Source organism: Amblyomma americanum, chromosome 3, assembly GCF_052857255.1.
Source record: "Amblyomma americanum isolate KBUSLIRL-KWMA chromosome 3, ASM5285725v1, whole genome shotgun sequence".
In the NCBI taxonomy this organism is placed as follows: Eukaryota; Metazoa; Arthropoda; class Arachnida; order Ixodida; family Ixodidae; genus Amblyomma; species Amblyomma americanum.
This window is the reverse complement of record NC_135499.1, coordinates 77,870,441-77,883,442: the sequence shown is the minus strand read 5'-3', so window position 1 is coordinate 77,883,442 and position 13,002 is coordinate 77,870,441. Positions and strand designations below refer to the sequence as shown.

The 13,002-nt window shown below is 43.4% G+C and overlaps 1 pseudogene; it reads left to right on the top strand.

Annotated features, from left to right (window-relative positions):
• Window positions 1-13,002, top strand: part of LOC144123842 (glutamate-gated chloride channel-like) — a 48,022-nt pseudogene that overhangs the window by 24,180 nt on the left and 10,840 nt on the right.

Genomic DNA, 13,002 nt, shown 5'->3' with positions numbered 1-13,002 from the left:
ACCATCTGGCTTAGCTTATAATGTAAGGAACAGAAATTGAAGATTTGCAGTACTTACATGTTAGTAAAATCCCCTGAATTTAAGAAAATAGAGGGCATTCGGCATTCAAGTCCATAATCTCATGTCTTTTACAATGATATTTAAATCAAATATTCTAGGAAGTTTCAGGACACGCCGCAGGTTGAACATACGTGGAGAACAAAAAATGGCGCTCTTTATGGTAGCTGAAGTCACTTATTGGACATACATACTTTCTGAAATTGCAATACTCAGTACATTTCAATAGATGTGGCCGCAAACGCATCTTGTACTGTTTGGTTCTGTATGTTCTATTAATGTTATTCAGGCCAGACTGACGACAAGGAAGCTTGCGTCCAACAAGAAAATTGTTTATTGGGGCTAACTCGTGTACTCAAACATAAAGCATGCAGTTCAGCGGCGCAGCGATTAAACAAGTGCTCGGTCAACGAAGGTCAGAATGATGGTCGCTCTCGGCCTTGCACAATTTAAAGGTGACCAGGAACTTGAAACATTAGACGGCTAATGCGCTTACGACCATTTTGAATATAAATGGAGACTTCCACGCGGCTACAGACATTCCAGAGGGATCTGGTGGCTTCTTGTTTGACAACAAAAGCAGAAAGGCCGCGTGCCATTGGCTTTGAGCAGATAAAAATTCATTACAATGCTTCTTGACACTTGCTCGCACATTAGTAATTAGCATTCTTTTGAGATATCAATACAGGCCTCTCGTTTAAGGAAGTTGTGACGTATAAGAGGGTGAAAATAAGTTCATTCAGGACTTGCGAAAAGCGATATCGGCGTAATTATGTACTATTACACCTACCAGCAATCTTGCAATTTATTTGACAGTCCAACGACTCAAGTATCGTCTCAAGCCACCAGCTACGGCGCTATAGAATTTATGGCTCAAGCGTCGTAGAAATTTTTTTCCCCGATATAGTACATTTTTATGGGACGAGCACAAAACGTTCGTTCTCTGAGTTTTCATTATCTTCCTCATAGCACTAACTTGTCATTTAATCAGGGACCATGATATATAAGAGAGAAAGTGATCACAGTATTTCGTTCTGGATTGAAAACCAGCAATGCTGGACATAGTTTTGAGGAATGGGAGAAAAATTCCTCATTTTGAATGTTTTCATCGAGCAAAGTTTGTGACGAAGAATCTGTGCACATGTGGGCTTTGTTGCCGATACGCAGCTTAAGCATCTGGATTTTGTTTTCTTTGACTTCGGTGCTGCGCTCACCATGAAGCAGCGGACCACAGCACAAAACCAGTCAAAAGCCACCCGCCGCCGCAGATGCAGGCGGGGAGCGAGCGGTGGGGTGGTCGAGCTTCTAGCGGCGGCGGGCGGCGTAACTCCCGGAGAAAAACTCGCATTGCTTCTGTAGCGAATGCGAAGGCCGTATAAAAGAGCTCGCGCGCCCACCTCGAGACCGGCCGTAGGAAGGCATGCAAATTCGTCTTGCATGTGTTCGAAAGCACTGGTGTACTATACCCCAAAAATTACAAAAACAGTGTTCTGTACAGCTGCAGCATTGGCTGAGTCGATGAACTCCATGATTTTCAGCCAAGAAATCTGAGCATGTGTGACAGAGATTACATCTTTCTTTACAAAGCTGCAATGCGGGCTCCATGATAGATTCCGGTATATGATAATTCCCAAAAAAACGATGAGAAGCATGATAAGCAATGGCATGACGGTCGATAGTTGGCTGTTATTGAGCAATACGTTTTCGCCTAAATGCCACTATAGCGCACTTTTCGGCTGACGCGCTAAGACCTTGATCTCGGATGAGAGATTTGTATTGCAGATATCTGACCTAGGTTAGCGAATATAATAATGTGTAAAATTTGCTAATATGAATGATGAGCTGCTAAAGCAAAATGTCACCAAAGCCGGCGTGGTGCGGTCATGACGTTTTCTGTGCCGTAAGCAGATATTCCAGTTTAATAGAATTGCTGGGGAGTAGAAAAACTTAGAGCAAATGAGCTGTAGTCATTTATGTATACTTTAGTTAATTTGAATGCCGAAGCTTGACTTCGATGTCGCGTCCTTTATTATCTCTCTCTGTGAAATTTCTGATATTTGGCGAACAGTAGAGTATAGAACACTGCAGAAAATGAAAAAGGATAGAAAAGTGTTCAACAGAGAAAAGATACCTCCATAATGTTCTGGCAATTTCGGCATTTCTGCTTCATTTTCAGGTTGTTGTTGACGCTGTCTTGCCTCATGAATCTGAAGAAGTATCCCTTCGACTCCCAGAGCTGCGCGATCATCATTCCAAGCTGTAAGCATTATCTATGCCTTTACTCCATGATTTATTCCCAGTTTTTACGACTTTGGTTGTCTTGATTCTTATTTTGGTAACAGAAGTAGCTTTTTCTTCTGTCCAGAGCACGGATACGTGAGGCATACGTGTCCTCGGTTTGATTTAATAACCAAGAATATGGCGGCGTCTGTGTAGGGAGGTTGCACGTGGGCGTACGACTGCCTTCACCGGCACCTGCACGAAAATACCTTACATGATTTCCAATAGCATACAATGAACCCACACTATGCCTTCATGGCAGGTGTACCAAAAAAGTGCGATAGGCGCCTGAGCTGGGTGGCTTGAGCAACGCGCATTTTTCGTACAGAATTACCTTTGAAGAACACCAAGCAACTATGGTGTAGCCAATGCAACATTGCTCTGTCGATCACCAGGTCATTTAGGTTGTTCTTCAAGTGGTAAACCGTTATTCGCTACAACCGCAGGTGAGTGTATACCGGCACGTACAACAAGGGTATTTGGCGGCTCTCGTTAACGCCAGTCCTTTTGGGCGTGTCCGCTGGAGAATACAATGGAGACATTTTTCGAACTTACTCGAAAGTGGGTGCGGTCGCGAGCCGATAGCAATCTTGAGGCTTAATTATAATATTTTCGCAAGGGCAACGAACAGACGCGCGGGGTTATTGAGCAGGAGGCCATGTGCAGCTATTCGTTTCATGGTCATGCTTGGTTGAGGGTAGTAGAAGGGCCTAGGTTATCGGGAAGTGGTTAATGCGAGCAGTTAGCTCTACAGTTAGGCATTGTGTCGACTTCAGTATCTGAGCAAAAGTGTTGCGTCCGCTTTGGTATTCTCTTAGCTAGTACCTCTGTTTATCCATCTGTATTCAGTGCAGATCTTTATCAAGAGGCTGTCTGCTACGCGTGATAACTCAAATCAACGTGTACCTCGAAGAAGCGAGGCACAGATGAACCTGAACTTTAATTGCACTTTGATATCAAGCCAAGGCCTAAAACAGAGTGTAACGTTTACGATACCAGTAATGAAGAGATGACGTCATAGACAGAATGCCTTTTAAAAACGCCAAGCGACCTTCAAAGATGGTGTGAATTTTGGCGCTTGCAGTGCGTTAAACTTCGCTTAGGCGCAGAAAACTTATTTCAAAGGATGTGCGTCCCACGAACGCTCTAATTTATTTAGGTTGAAAAATTATTGGGGTACTTGTAAGCGCACAAAGGAGGAAAACCGAGACGCAAGCACTGTGCCTAACTGAGAACTTGGGAGACGTCTTATAGAATACGGCTTGCTGTCATAAGTCATGAGAGAAGCGGAGTTGGCGCCAGTGCCGTCGAGCAGCCATTGTAAGCAGTTTCATTTCGTCCGAACCAAATGGCTGCACAATTATAACCCTAGCTCCAATTCTACCGGCAGCTAAATTGCGCTTCGTTCTCCTGCCTCTCATTGGCCATTAAACGTCGCTTCCATCTACCGTATTTCCCTCCGTTGTACCAATAATTCAGTCTCCCTCCTCTTTAAGTACAAGAGACCCGCTGATGGTCACTCGGTAGTAACTCTAATAAGGACGGAATGGGCTCCACGCTGGTATAGAATTTGATAAATCCGAGAGACTTGGAATTTTTTAAAATTAAGCGGCACGGACAACTGTATACTTAATTTCTTTGTACTACAATTGTTGCCGGGAGACCATCTTGAGAATATGTTCTTTCGATCCAGAGGGGTATACGACGGATGACATTATTTTCGCCTACAAGCAACACAATGCCGTGATGATTGACAAGAGCGTCGCGCTCAGGGATTACAAGATTACTGGTTTCATACAGGGAAGCTGCACGAGTCGTACGAACACAGGTACGTAGATCAGAACGCTACCAGGAATTGCGAACAGTGCCGAGCCTGTGCCGCTAGGCCTAGTGGTCAATATGCTTCAGTGGGAATTCGGTAATGTTCTTTCTTGCGCGGATGATGCCAGTGCGTTACTTTTTAATGTTGAAGCCATGTTCCACGTGGTGGTAAAAAATAGAACAAAAAGCAGTTGTGCTGAATTTCTAGCAATATTTTTTTGTTTCTAGTACGGTTACTTACATTTGCGAATTCATGCTACTTCCCATTTTAAAAAGCGTTCATGCATCGATGTGCCCTAAAATGATTATGCACGTGAGAATAATATGTACTGTGTGGGGTTCGTATGTCGCGCCCGCTGCAATGACTTATTACAGTCGGTGTCAGAAATAAATTGTTAATGGTGATCATACTGTAGCTTTTTGCTCCCATTAAGCTTATTGCGGATGAATAAAAGAATAAAGCCTTTATTGCATGAGATAAGAAAAAATGAAGCATGAAGTTATTCCTATAATACGGCACAGATATGTTGCTTTTAATCGTTCAAAATTTGGACATCCAGGTTTATTGTGAGTGAATCAATTATATCTCAATTACTGTCTTTGCTATCCCTAACTACCATTATTATCATTACTGAACACACAAGGGAAGTGAAATGCTAGGCTTGTTATAATATATATATGGAGGAAGCCAACTGTTACCGAAACAGAGTAGCAACACGGCAATGTTTTTTCTTTTTCTATATAAAATAACAGAAACATTCCCCCAAGGTACATGGTCTCGGTGGCTGTATAAGAAAAAAAAATCATTCCCCTATGCTACCTGGTTTCGGTAACATTTCGCTTCCCTTCATATATTAACGTTTGTTATGTAGAAAAGATGTGCCTGATAGAGCCGCCGCTATGAGAAAATGTGAATTGATAACCACTCAGGTGGACGTAGGTATTTGGTAAAAAGCTCTTCAATACTTTTTTACCCCAGTTAGATTATTGTATAAACAGGATTAACGCTCCTGATATTACCCGTTCTGATTTCCGCCGTCTTTTATAATTCTTTCATGTGAGTGAGCTTCAGCACATGTTAAAGCTGTCATCTGTTCACGGTATGAAGTGAAGCGCCCGGTAATCTCAATGTTTTGGTCTGTTAACTATTTCCTTTTGTCTAGGTTTCATGAGCAGTTAGTACGTAGAGTGCTATTTGAGCGGTCTTTCTAGTCTGTATGTTGAAAAAGGCCATTAGGCCGTTTTCCGTGCACCGGCCTTAACTACTTATTTCTCGTCAAACTGCATAACATGATTGCCCACGCTCCTTCACAAAATGTCCTTAAGGCGACTACTCCTGCCTTCGGGCGGACTTCTGGTTCCGGCGCCTCACGCGTAGCCTCGACGTTCTGGTGTTCATTCCGTGCGCCATGTACGTGGTTCCCTCCTGGATGCCGCTCTAGTTGGACAACACCGGTGCTGCCAAGCGAACGCACCTAGTCGTTCCCGCACTGGTGCTCGTCGCTATGGGCTCAACCCTGTCCAGGCTCCGGCATTCGGAGTTCCCGCAGACGGCCTAGACCAAGGCGGTGGACGTGTGGACAGGGGTCACCCTCGCCTTCGTGCTGGCCGTGTGGATAGACTTGGGACTCGTCGCGCTGCTCGCTGGCCGCAGTCCCAGCGGTGCTGGGAAGGCAGCTGCTCAGGAGGCGGCAACAGTCAACGATGAATGCTTCGGAAAAGCGGAGCATCTGGAGTTGCTGGTGAGTGTACTATCGCACGAATGCACCTATGTGGGAGTAAAAAGAGAGTAATTGGTCCTCTAGCGCACTCCGTTTTGTGAAAGGAAGCGCGCTAGAGGACAACTTACTCTCTTTTTATTCACTTTTGTTCATAGCGTTGAGTGCCACTCTTCTAGCGTATTTGCGGAAAGCAAGTCGGCATGAAATGAACGAGCATTGAAGATTACATATGCTTCAAATTAGGTACCCGGGAAAGTCATGTAGCTGTTGTTTCAGTCTCACTTAGCCCTGATTTATTGGGGAATGACACTGCTGCTGTGGGACGTCAGTGCGTGTGCCAAAATAGGCCGTTTTGTACTGGTGACCTCGTCCTGTCGAACAAGGGAATACAGGAATACTCTACCGCAGGGGCATCTGCTTCATGGAGATGTTGGTGCGTTGCGTCACCACGGGTCCTTGAGCATCCGCAGGGACATCACCGCAGGGCGATGATGGTGAACAGTGCGCCACCACGCACCCTAGCACCCGCACTTATCCGTGTGGGGCATCGCCGTGTCCGGGGAAAAGGGGATCCCTGGCGGTTGAGCCGATGCCGAGCGTTTGGACCTTTAAGGCCCCTCGGCAAAGGCAACACACCACTTTGGCCGCAGCTTGCTGTAGACGGCACCTCCGGCCTGACCCGACCAGTGGAAATCGGCAGTCACCTTTTCCTGACCTCCCCTCCGTCTTTCACTTTCGTATTTTCTTTCTCACAACTCTCCTGTATTCTATTTACTTCTTGTATTTTCCTTTTTTTTCTGGCGGCTAGCGTTAATCTTGTGTGACCAACCAATCTGAGTGGCGTCATATTTGGTTATAGCTGGGATGTACAGCTGCCGTGGGCAGCACTTGCTTGCAAGTTCCTGTCCCCTCCTCAAGTTAGGCTCTAAGGTGGGTGTCTCGCACCATTGCCGAAAAATACGCTTAGTTTATGGCTAACTCTCTTTATCAACTGATCACCCTCTTAAGAGAGGGCAGACCAATGAAAGTGAAACGTTTGTGCAGAAAAAAAAGCAAAGCTTCCCTAAATTTCACGTAATACATAGGAAAAAACCGAGAAATCCGTCCCAATAATCTCCCCATTCATTGTCGAAAAATGCCTGACAAGTGCCTCCGGCCTAGGCTGCAAGATTGCAAATAGAGCTGGTGGAGACGTCTCGCTCGAACTTCGAGATAAAGTCCAACACTGAAAACTTTCCAACAGCGTGTCCATGGGCGACATACCTGTCTCCAGCACTGCCCATCGTTCCCTCAACACAATCCGTGTGGTCATTTAAGAAAATGATTTGCTCCACCTCGCTGAACAAGACATCAGAGAAGGTCTTTCTGAACAAAACGACGTTGATGTTCACAGGTTAAAAATATGAAAAGAAATCCAACGAAACATATTGAGTTCACATTTGCCCAAAGTACTCTTCCTGATTGAATCGAAGAGGATTATTTGAAAATAAATGTGAGACCCGACATTCCTAATCCTCGACAATGCTTTAACTACCACAGGTTCAGCCATGGTTTAAAGAGTTTCTATGGTCGCAAAATTTGCACGAAATGCGCTCCGAAAGGTCACTCTTCTGATGAATACTAAGGCGCGCCACGCTGCTCAAGCCGTTAAGGAGACCATGCTGCATACCTCAGGTCGTGTCTGTCCTGTAAGAAAGAAAAATAATTAATGACACTGAAAACTACTGAAAGCTTTTCTTTCAAAGAAGCAAGAATGTGATGCGCTGCGGTAAACACATTTTATTTCAACGCAAAAAGAAACTTCGCCAATGTGGTGCGTAGAGCGCGGCACGTACACCACACCAGGCTTCGGCACCTGCCCAGGCCACTCACAGTGAGCCCCTGCTCCCACAGGTTGAGGTCTAACTCTATCATGCATGCGCCCTCTGCACGGTCGTCCAGCGGCTCTGCAGAGGCGATGGACACGACCCAGGGCAGCCCCGTGCCATCCACATCAGACGGTCGGCGGAGATCTCTAGATCGATAAAAAAGAGACAGGCCCCGAGTCACGTGGTCATAAACTACTTGATCTAGTTTTTAACTACACAGAAGCACAATATTAATACGGCTTTCTTAATTCAGTGCAACTGTAGAGGACTAAATTAACTACGCTAACATAAAAGTCATCCTAGGAGCACACGCTCTAGTCGCGTTATGTCTGCAATAGACAGACTTAGGTAAAAAGATAATTTTGTCAAGAATAATACTCTTTCCGGTAGCGACCGAGAGCAGGTGAGCAGGCCGTCAGGAGGTGTAGCCATCATAGTAAAAAACGGTGTACAGGCTAGTGAGTTTACACTAAAAACAAGACTTGAGGCTGTAGCAGCCACTCTCCTTGTACATAAAATCATTACAGTGTGCTCTGCATATATTGAGCCACATCTGAAGGTAACACTACATGACATAGAGGTCCTTTTAGAACAGCTACCAGAGTCATACCTTGTAATTGGAGACTTTAATGCACATTCTTCTTTATGGGGACGCTAGAGGGCAGCTTATAGAGGTTTTTGTTCAGTGCACTCATGTTTGTCTGCTAAACTCGGGTGAACCCACATTCTGTTCCACAGCGTCAAAGAAAATGAGTGTTTTACTTTTGCCTTTTAATTCACTGTCTGTTTTTAGCGATTTTAACTGGAGCGTTTTACACGATCCATCTGGAAGTGATCATCTCCCTATAATAAGTATTTGATCCTCGCCAACTGGTATTTCCACAAAACCACGGCGTTAGAAACTACATTTACCTGAATGGGCATTGTTTACAAAAAAGCCAGTTAAGAGAATATACTTTTATAAAACTATAGCATATATTAGATTATTGGAATGTTCGCAGCATGCATTCTTTCTGCTGCACATGTATCAATCCCAAAATCCAAAGGAGTGGTACGCCAGAACCACGAGCTGTGGTACTCACGAGAATTTAAGGAGGCAAGGAAACAACAGAACAAAGCCTGCTGAGTCTTTCGAGATATCCAACACAAAAGAACTTTAATTTTTTTTTTCAAAAAGACGAGAGCACCAGCGCGGACTATTTGGCGCATGGCCGAGAAAACATCATGGCAAGCTTATGTCCCCTCCATAAACACCTATACCACATAAAAAAATGTTGAAGCAGTTGAGAAAATTAAAAGGCAGTTTCTCATTATTCGCAGTTCCTTTTTAATGACACCTGGCACGCAAACAAGCGTGAAGGAACCGGCAGACGTTTTGGGCGAAGAATTCGCTGCAGTCTCTAGTTCGTCACATTCCACCCAGTCAATTCTAAAATACAGAAATATAGCCGAGAAACAGAGTCCCAACAAGTGGAGGGGCTAACGAATACTACAATGGATTAATTACCATCCAGGAAATCACTAGAGTGCTGTCTTCCGGCAAAAACACTGCTCCAGGAACTGAACAAATAGACTACGAAATGCTGGTCAATCTTTCCCAGCCTGCCGTAGAGGTACTTTTAAGATTCCTTAATGAAGTATGGGTATCGGGGAAAATACCCGAAACCTGGAAGAAAGCTAATTTTGTACCATTTCTTTAACACGGGAAGCCAGCAACATGTCCTATCAGTTATAGACCCATAGCCGTTAAGAGTTGCCTAGCCAAATCCTTTGAAAGTCGCCTAAATATTGGACTAACTTTTGTCCTTAAATCTTTTGAACTTCCTGACAGCCACCAGTGCGGTTTTCGAAAGAGATGCTCCACTACAGATCACCTAGTTTGTATGGAAATACTGTCCGAGAAGCTTTTCTTTATAAACAACACTGTCTTGGTGTGTTTTTTTTTTATTTCGAGAGGGCGTACGACACGGCCTGTAGGTTCGGACATCTTCATGACCTTGCTAAGCTTGGCATACGAGGCAGAATGCTGAATATCTTAAAAGACTTCTTAGCCAACCATTCATTTCATGTTAGCCTATGTACAACCCTTTCGAAGAATTTCATCCAGGAAAATGGAGTACCTGATGAATGTACTTTAAGCACAACTCTCTTTGTTGTAAAAATCAACTTTCTTAGAGAAATAATCCCCAGGTCCATTATGTACTATGTCTATGTAGACGACCTTTAACCAGATTGCACATCATGTAATGTATCAACAAGTGAAAGACAAATACAATAAAAAGTAAATAGACTGGCAACATTGGCAAACAGAAATGGTTTCTAGTTTTTTCCACTGAAATCGGTGGCAATTGTTTTTTCACTCAAACGATGCACACACAGATCCCACCCTAGACCTGAACGAAATAGAGTTACCCCTGAAAATAATATAACTTTCTAGGTATAACATTTGACTGAAAGCTCGCTTTCATGCCTCACATGAACGCGTTGAAAAATAAAGCTTCTCGATCCCTGAACATACTCAAAGTAATTTCCCGGAAACACTGGGGTTCCGAAAGGACATGTCATCTACGAATTTATCGCTCTGTAATACGCTCTACCTTAGATTATGGATGTACAAATTATGTCTCAGCGAGACAATCGTATCTTAAACGACTGGTTCTGGTACATAAATTTGGCTGGCCTCTTTCAAATGGTGCATGCAGGACGTCGCCCGTCAACAGTCTGTATATAGAAACAAACAAACCATTACTTACAGACACAAGAACAATGCTCACGTGTTCATACATTCTAAAATTTCGTTCACTACCTAAACACATCTGTCACCAAATAGCCACAAATTGCCCATCCAGAATACTGTTTAACAACAAACCGCAAAGTATAAGGCCATTGCTGCTGCATTTTGAAGAGATGTGCCAAAATCTCGGCGTACTAGACACATTACCTGCCATTGCTAGAAGACGAAATCCACTGCCGCCATGGTACAATTTCTCTGAAATCTCTGATTTCACTCTTACACTGTTTCGCAAAAAGCAAACTGCACAACTTATACTAAAAGAATTTCTTGCACTCGAAGAAAGATGCAGTACTTGCACAGCTTTTTATGCAGATGGCTCAAAAACAGATGATTACGTTGGAAGGGCAGTGGTACAAGGGAACTGCAATCAAATATTAAGGCTTCTAATAAGTGTGTCAATCTGCACTGCCGAATATTACGCCGTCTGTATACCCATTGAACCAATTGTAACGGAAGACCTCACAAACAGTAATATTTACACAGACTTCCTAAGTTTACTTATGATCTCCCCTCTAGATATGCAGTCATTACTATACTTGGTGATATACACAACATAATAATAGGCACACCTAAAGGACAAAAACATAAAACTGCGCTGGGTCCCCAGTCATGTCGGAATAAAAGAGAACGAGAGGGCAGACTTCCGCTTTGCTCAAGCTCATGACAAGCATATCAAAAAAGTAAATATGCCGTTTAAAGATTGCATTAAGTTGTTTCATAGTAATGTAAGAGTAAAATGCCTGTTCAGATGGAAAAACAAAGTAGATAACAAACTACACAATCTAAAACCAGTTAAATGTTAATGAAAGTCCTGCACCTACAAGAAACGTTTTAAGGAAATGATTATTTGCCGTGTTCGTATATTACACACGCACCTCACACACAATTTCCTACTGACGAAACGGAGATGAAGGTACGACTAACCCCATTTTCGTCTCTTGTACGAAACTGGATAAATTAAGGAAAAAGTATTTTACTCAGTTTTAAAACGAATACATTCCTTCTCATCCTACACTGCTTTTAGGAGCTGAGGCAATTGTTTATGTATCATTTGTCTCTACCTTTCTTAAAGAAACGATATTTCTCAAGAGACTAAATATTTTAACCGCTGGTCTGTATGAATTCTAATACACCTCAGCCACTTTATCAAGCCTGAGAAGAAGGGTGAGGTTTTATTTCGATTGTTGGGATCCTCAGCAACCTTGCCCAGCCAAGCATAGCATAGGTAAAGCTGTTATTAGTAGCTATTTCTAAAATTTGCGTATGTGTTCACTAGGTAATATTAACATTTGAGGGCCTCTTTACATCTTTCCAATTCTATATTATTCAACAAAGAACGTTTCCTACGCCTCGTGCTTGGAACATGATGGCCTCACTTGCCTATATGCCGTAAACCCCAACACAACAGCAGGAATACTATTTATTGATCCATTGGCGACGGCAAAACAAAATATCTGGGTGCTGGATGGCTTTCTTGGCGAGCGTACTCTGTTTTCAGTGGTGCGCCCTCCACCTAACTTCGCTGCCGTGTCTGTATCGTAAACGCACTCTTCTCTCTAAATGCGACTACTATCTCAAGCACAAACACAGGAGAACAGTAAAACAAGCAAGCATTCCCACCGATATCGCACAAATTTTACTCCGTAATTGGCGTTGATTTACACGAGCCACTCCATCGTCTCTAAACAGCAAAGTACCGATTAATTTTTCAACAGACCGCAGTGTATGGAGTTGAGCTGATTCTGAGTTGAACTCAAATGGCTCCTTACGTCAAATATTCCAAGAAATAGTAACCACAGCATCAGGGTCAACAGGGAGTCAGGTGGAGGGATGAAGTTAGAAAGGTTTTACATGAAAGGGCAGCTGAAGTTTGCGCCGGACGGGGTTATTTGGAGACCAATAGGAGAGGCCATTGTCTTGCGGTGGGCGTACCTAAGGCTGACGTTGAGGATAAGTGCTGAATTGAGGCAATAACGCAAACTCATATAACAAAATATGCTTGGAATGCTACGTAGAAACGTAATCCGGCGATAATTTCGAGCGTTGCGGCGTTCTAACGCTTCAGAGGAGAATAAAAAAACAGACGTATTGCAGTCATTACTTGTATTTACGGTCATGCCTGCTGCACTGTTTCTAGTTTATGTTTATAATTCCGCATGTTACTTGCCCTGACCCGTGATCACATTTTGTTCTCACCCCCTTAATGTTTCATAAAGGGCCCTTAAGTCATTATTTTCAATATAGATTAAAATAATGATGGTATAAAACACTCATTGATGCTGAGCAATTATCGTGTTATATAGTAAAAGACGCCCGTTTCCCATGCTAGAGTGGAGAAATTAGTGATCATTATAGTTGAGTTTCCCCTTCCGGTGGCGATGAGAGGAAACTACTTGATGATGAAATCGGGGTTTCTTGATGACCCGGTGGTTCTACTCGCAAACATTCACATTACTCAAGG